Here is a 5529-nt window from a genome sequence, read left to right as displayed (position 1 = left end):
TGTTCAGAATTGCTTATTAGCGAAAATGCCGTTGGGACTTACCCGCTTGCCTGCCGCAGGCCCACTAGTTGTTAGCATTGAGGTGCGCCTACACAGTCGTCGTCATCGCGGCTGCGCCCGGCTTAGCTCTTCGATGTTAGCCGCGTAGCCCGTACTGCTTGTTAATATTAATGTTCCGGCGCAAATGGGGACTTCCAAAGCTTGTAGAACCCTCGTAACGCTACCCACAAACTTGAAAATGGTACGTGTCTGTAGGTTTCTCGCGGTGGTATCTTGCAAGAGTTATGATGATGGTGATGACCATTCTATCCTCAGCTTGAGTTTTAGGCGAAATTGGGCGTTTTACGGGAAAAAGTACGCGTCTAAGCCGGGGCCCATGCAAGACGCTTCCGCTTGGACTGGCATAGTGCCTCTATAGTTCCGCGTCTTTCCGTTTACGGCGGCGCTTCTATAGCCTGGCAGCAATCGTCATCTCTTTATACCGAAAAAGATGAAATATTTATTTGCGCTGCCTAAAGAAAAAAAGGTTCTCAATGCGCAGACCCATGTGGGCGCGTGGCACATTGGGAAGAAAAAGAAAACACAACGCGAGGGTTAGCGTGCCTTACAAGGCACGCATCAGATGTCGTCAGCAGCCACCGAGAAGTGGCTGCTCCCCGATAGCCTGTAGTGCGTTACAAATAGACCGGCCGTAAGCAAGACACACCCCGCGACTGCCTCGACTCCGAGCACGCATGGTGTGCTTCATGGGCGCCCGTTTCAACTTCCCTGGGCAGACTGCGCCAAAATCTCCGTGCTGATGAGTGCTCACCGCCTTTGTACACTGCCGATGCTCAGCGATATGTGACGGTAAGCTACTACAGCGGTCCGAGCCACTGAACGACTCAGAGGACGAAGGTAGCTTGATACTTTAGGTGACTTGAAAGGCGGGGAGAACAAGGGCAGCTCCTCAAGGAACAACAACTTTCCGCCTGTCGCAAGACACGCCCTTGAGAAGCTGGCGTCCAAATGATCAGTAGTCATCACAAGTACGACCGTAGCAGCCAGTATGTCGCACCTAATATCGCAGCTACGCAAGGGGCAGCTGATTCCAGTGCGGGACCCCCGCACCCTGGATTGGAAGCTCGCCGGCAACATTCCTTTCATCACGACCCTGATCTTGGCTTACATCTACGTGGTCAAGGTAGCCGGGCCAAGGTTTATGAAAGGCCGAGCACCCGTCAAACACTTGCTGCCCTTCATCATGGTACACAACTTGGCAATGGTGATGGTCAACGTGTACTTTCTGTTCGCCATCGGATCTCGGTCACACTTCGGTGGTGGCCACAGCTTCTTCTGCCAGGGACTCGACTTCAGCGGCTCCGTTAAAAGCCTCGAGCTAATCGACCTGCTCTGGTGGTATACCATGGTGCGCGTCATCGACTTCTTGGACACGGTGTTCTTCATCCTACGCAAGAAAGACTCGCACGTATCGGTGCTTCACGTGGGCCACCATGTCTTCGTGGTCTTCACCGGCTGGTTCGGCATGTCCTACGGGCCTGACGGACAAGCCGTGCTGATGGTTCTGGTCAACACGTTCGTACACGTCTTGATGTACACGTATTACTTTGGAACGCTGCTCGGTCCACGTTTCCAGCGTTACCTGTGGTGGAAGCGCTACTTGACCCAGCTACAAATTGCCCAGTTTGTCTTCATGCTGCTCCATGCTCTTATACCTGTGTTTGTGGACTGCGGTTATCCCTTGTCGCACGTGCTGGTTATCATGAGTCAGGTTGCCTTTTACTTTTGCATGTTCGTGCGCTTTTACATCCAGGCTTACAAGAAGCGTACCAAGACTGTCTGACAGCACTGCAGATCTTGGAGAAGCACTGTTGAAGTAGAAGCTTGCGTATTGTTACGTCCGCATGTGTTTCACTGAATGATCTTGACCTACCAGAAGTGTGCCGACGAAGGTTTGAGAACAAGCTTGACGTCCTTGACTACAGTGCAGAAGAACTTAAGGCGAAGTGCGCTCGGGTAGCATCTTTGCTGCCACCACAGTTACCGACTTGTCTTTTCTTGTCAACACTGCTCATTTTTCGCTGTCTTTGCGGCCTCATTGATCTTGCACAACAAGTACCTTGGCAAAAACAGTACCATGGCATGTGAGGAGCACTGCGTGGAAAATAGCTGTTAGGTTTTGCCTTTAGCATGATTGTAAGTGCGAAATCCGATGACGAACGCCCGTGCAAAGACTAACAGCATTCGTGAAACGAATTCCGGGTTACTTCTGTTCATTTAAATGAGACGTGTCCTAGCACCTAAGAGCTAACATCTTATGAGATTCCCTTGACAGTTAGGTGCCTTCTTTTACTATGGTATGGGAGCTTCCTTTGGGGGAAGTTTGCGCACAAGTACATAACAGGTGTAAACTCGCTAGTGTTCATTCTTCGCTAGTTCGGTGGAAACAAACGCTGAGCCTAGACTTGCCGCAAATTTCCAGAGTACACGCGTGCTTGTCTTGTCAAGAATGGCTCGCCTTCGCTTGGGGGACGAAAGAGCAACCCGGGAAAGAAAGTGGGACAAATGTTTTTTTTTTTTATTGGTGAGTGTTGCTGAAGCGGAACTGGATCTGTTTATTTGTGTATTTGTGTATGTGTGCATCAATTTTTTCTCTCATGTTTATGCTCGTATTGCGGACGATCGGATGGTGCTTGGAAAAAAAAAAAACGCGCGCGCAGGAAACAGTACCATTCTTCCTCACAGTTCCTTCTGCCGTGTTTAAGTGGTGGTCGCTATTATGCCTTGGTCAAATGCTGCCCAAATTGCTATTTCTAGCAGGTCATGACAATAAACTTCACTCTGGAACTTCATGCTTGAATTGCAGCCGCTTAAGCAAGGAGCATCTTTTTGCTTAGGGTACCTCGATACTAGCTCAGCGGAGACGTTCATCGAGGCACACTATGCGTCGTCTCTAACCTGCGGAGGTCGGAAAAAATTCTGATTAGGTCGACAGGTTCATGCCACAGCTCATGACCTCCTGCGGCAATTTCAAACACTCCGCATTCCAATAAATCCAACTTGGGTTGTGTGCCAATATTAATGAAGCCGAAATAGGCGATGAGGTTCCTATGATGGAGGTATTTCAGAAAAAAAAATTAGGGGACACACAAGCTCCACTTTAAGGGTATGACGCGATAGCGGTTCACACTCAAATGCACATGAATGACGTTTTTTTTTTTCCACTTTTCTTAATTTATTATTTTTTGCTTATAGCCGGCCGGGTGATGATGCCACTTGCAATCTCGGACGCTGCGTCTTGAAACTTGGAGTCTCAGTGTGCTTTCAGCGGGACGCGCTGTTTTGATTTTAATTGAAAAAAATTAATTTCCACCAGAAGAAGGCGATCACCCCCGCCCCTGCACGTAGGCCTGGAAGACGGGGGTCGCAGCGTTAAAGACTGGCTGGCAGGCCTTGGCCCATGGCGGTTCGATGCAATGCCGGCGGTTAAGATCCACCGTTAAGGTTTGACGCAAGATCATTTCACAAACAGGCAAAGAATGTTTTCTCATTTCTTTATTTTTTTTTTTTTTTTTTGTAGCGAAAGCTACACTGGCCACGAACTTGCGATTTCGCTGTGCTATAGTGAACTAGAATATTGTCTAGTTCACTATAGCTGTGCCGGGGCTACGAGGAGGCACAGAATGACCTTGATCCGTTGCCTAGCAACTAGCGTAGCTGGCAGACGCCGGCGCTCGCCGCGGAGCTGCCGCCGCCGTTTGGTATGAGGTCACACCGCTTGCTCAGCAAAAAGCCGTCCGCCTGGCGGCTGAGGCCGCGAATAACCAATGTATATTCGCCAGTCCTTAGTCGCGGAGGTTCCAGCCCCCGTTCCTCAGGCCTGCGTGGCAGGAGCGGGGAGTAGAGGGCCTCCTAAATCGTTGAAAATTAAAGTTTTAATCAATCAATCAATCTCATCGTTGCTCGCCTTCGCTCGCTTCGCCAGCTGTATCGCATGCCTGATAACTGTTCTAATTAGTGACGCCATCACATGGTGACGTCATGACCGGATGTGACACCATTATGACGTCACATTCAGCCAGGGCTAATAACCGGAAGTGATAAGGACGTCGCATCCGGTCATGACGTCATGACGAGAAAAATTAAGTATCCCACAGGACTGCCGAGAAAATATAATCATTCTCTTCCTCCCTCGTAACATGCATCCTATATTCAACACAGAGAGGAGGGAGAAGAGAGCAGAAGCACTAATCAAACGCTTCGATTCGATGGACAGCAAGTCGGTTGCGTACGTGGATGCAGCAAGTGGCAAAACGGGGGCGGAGGTCGCCTTGGTGGTCGACGGCCGAGGTGCCCCGGTATCAGCCGCTACCATTAGAAGCCGCAACGCCGAAACGGTAGAAGAAGTTGCAATAGCGCTCGCGTGCGTCGGAACGCTAGCCAATTTCATAATCAGCGATAGCAAAACGGTGATTTGGAATTTTGGAAAGGGTAGGGTCTCGCCGGAAGCGGCAAGGATTCTGGCCAGCAGACGACTAAACAGGAAAATTTGCCTACTTTGGACCCCTGCACACACGTCCGTTCCTAGCAACGAAGCGGCCCATGAGTTAGTCCGAGCTCTCTACTTCCGGGTAACTGTGGAGCCGCCCGACAACCAGAACATGGACGAGCGTCTGGAAAATTATACGGAGATCCTTCGAAATGACAGGTTATGCAGGAGACTGGTGCCACCACCGGATAAAAGTCTAAACAATAGGGAGGCAGTCGCATGGCGGCGCCTGCAAGCTCAGACCTTTGTAAACCCGGTCTGGGAATATTATGTCCAGATCGACGATAGAAAAAACGATAAATGTAAGCACTGCGGTGACCCTCGACCATATAATCTGGGAATGCGCTAGCTTTCCAGGGGCTAAAACAAATATAAATTGTAGAGAAGTCTGGGACGCCCTGCTGCGGAGTGAGGTCCCTGCTCCACAGTAACAAGCCATCCGCCTGGCGGAAGTAGTCGCTAAAAGCCAAGACCTCTTTGCCTGCTTCTGATCGCGGAGGTCTCGGCTCCCGTCCCATAGGCCTGTGTGCCGGGGGCGGGGATTGGGGGCCTCTTTATCTGGCGGAAAAATGAAGTTATCATCACATCACACGTTTGTATGAAGCTGACCCCGTCGGGCGTTCGATCCGGGCGTCCGTGCGGCGCCTTTCATTTGGCGTTTCCTCGAACGCCAGAGCATATAGATACAGACGCAGTACAGTAGGCATCAGGAAAAGGTGCTGTATCTGTCACAATTCTGCGAGGACTCCTTAACCGAGCTGTAAAGAAAAGGAGGAAGGTGGCAGTGAAAACAGAGAGAAAGAGGTGCTGGTAGTGGAAGGCTTCGGACCACTTCGCCACATACGCTTTCGCCTCATCGCGCTTTAGTAGTCCAAAGTGCTCCTAGAATATTTTTTTTGTAGCGAAAGCTAGTAGAAGCGAGTTTCGCGCAGTGGTAAGACGCCCGACTACTGTGCCGGAGTTCCCGGGTAACCCGACCT

The 5529-nt window shown here is 50.5% G+C and overlaps 1 pseudogene; it reads left to right on the top strand.

Annotated features, from left to right (window-relative positions):
- The first annotated feature begins 1048 nt into the window (after positions 1 to 1048).
- On the top strand, positions 1049 to 1843 carry LOC146190508 (very long chain fatty acid elongase AAEL008004 pseudogene; annotated as a pseudogene).
- The last annotated feature ends 3686 nt before the right edge of the window (positions 1844 to 5529 follow it).

This window comes from Amblyomma maculatum, chromosome 4 (assembly GCF_055883805.1).
Source record: "Amblyomma maculatum isolate TAMU_Amacu chromosome 4, ASM5588380v1, whole genome shotgun sequence".
NCBI lineage: Eukaryota > Metazoa > Arthropoda > Arachnida > Ixodida > Ixodidae > Amblyomma > Amblyomma maculatum.
Note: the sequence above shows the minus strand (reverse complement) of the source record. Positions and strands in the feature narration are given on the sequence as shown.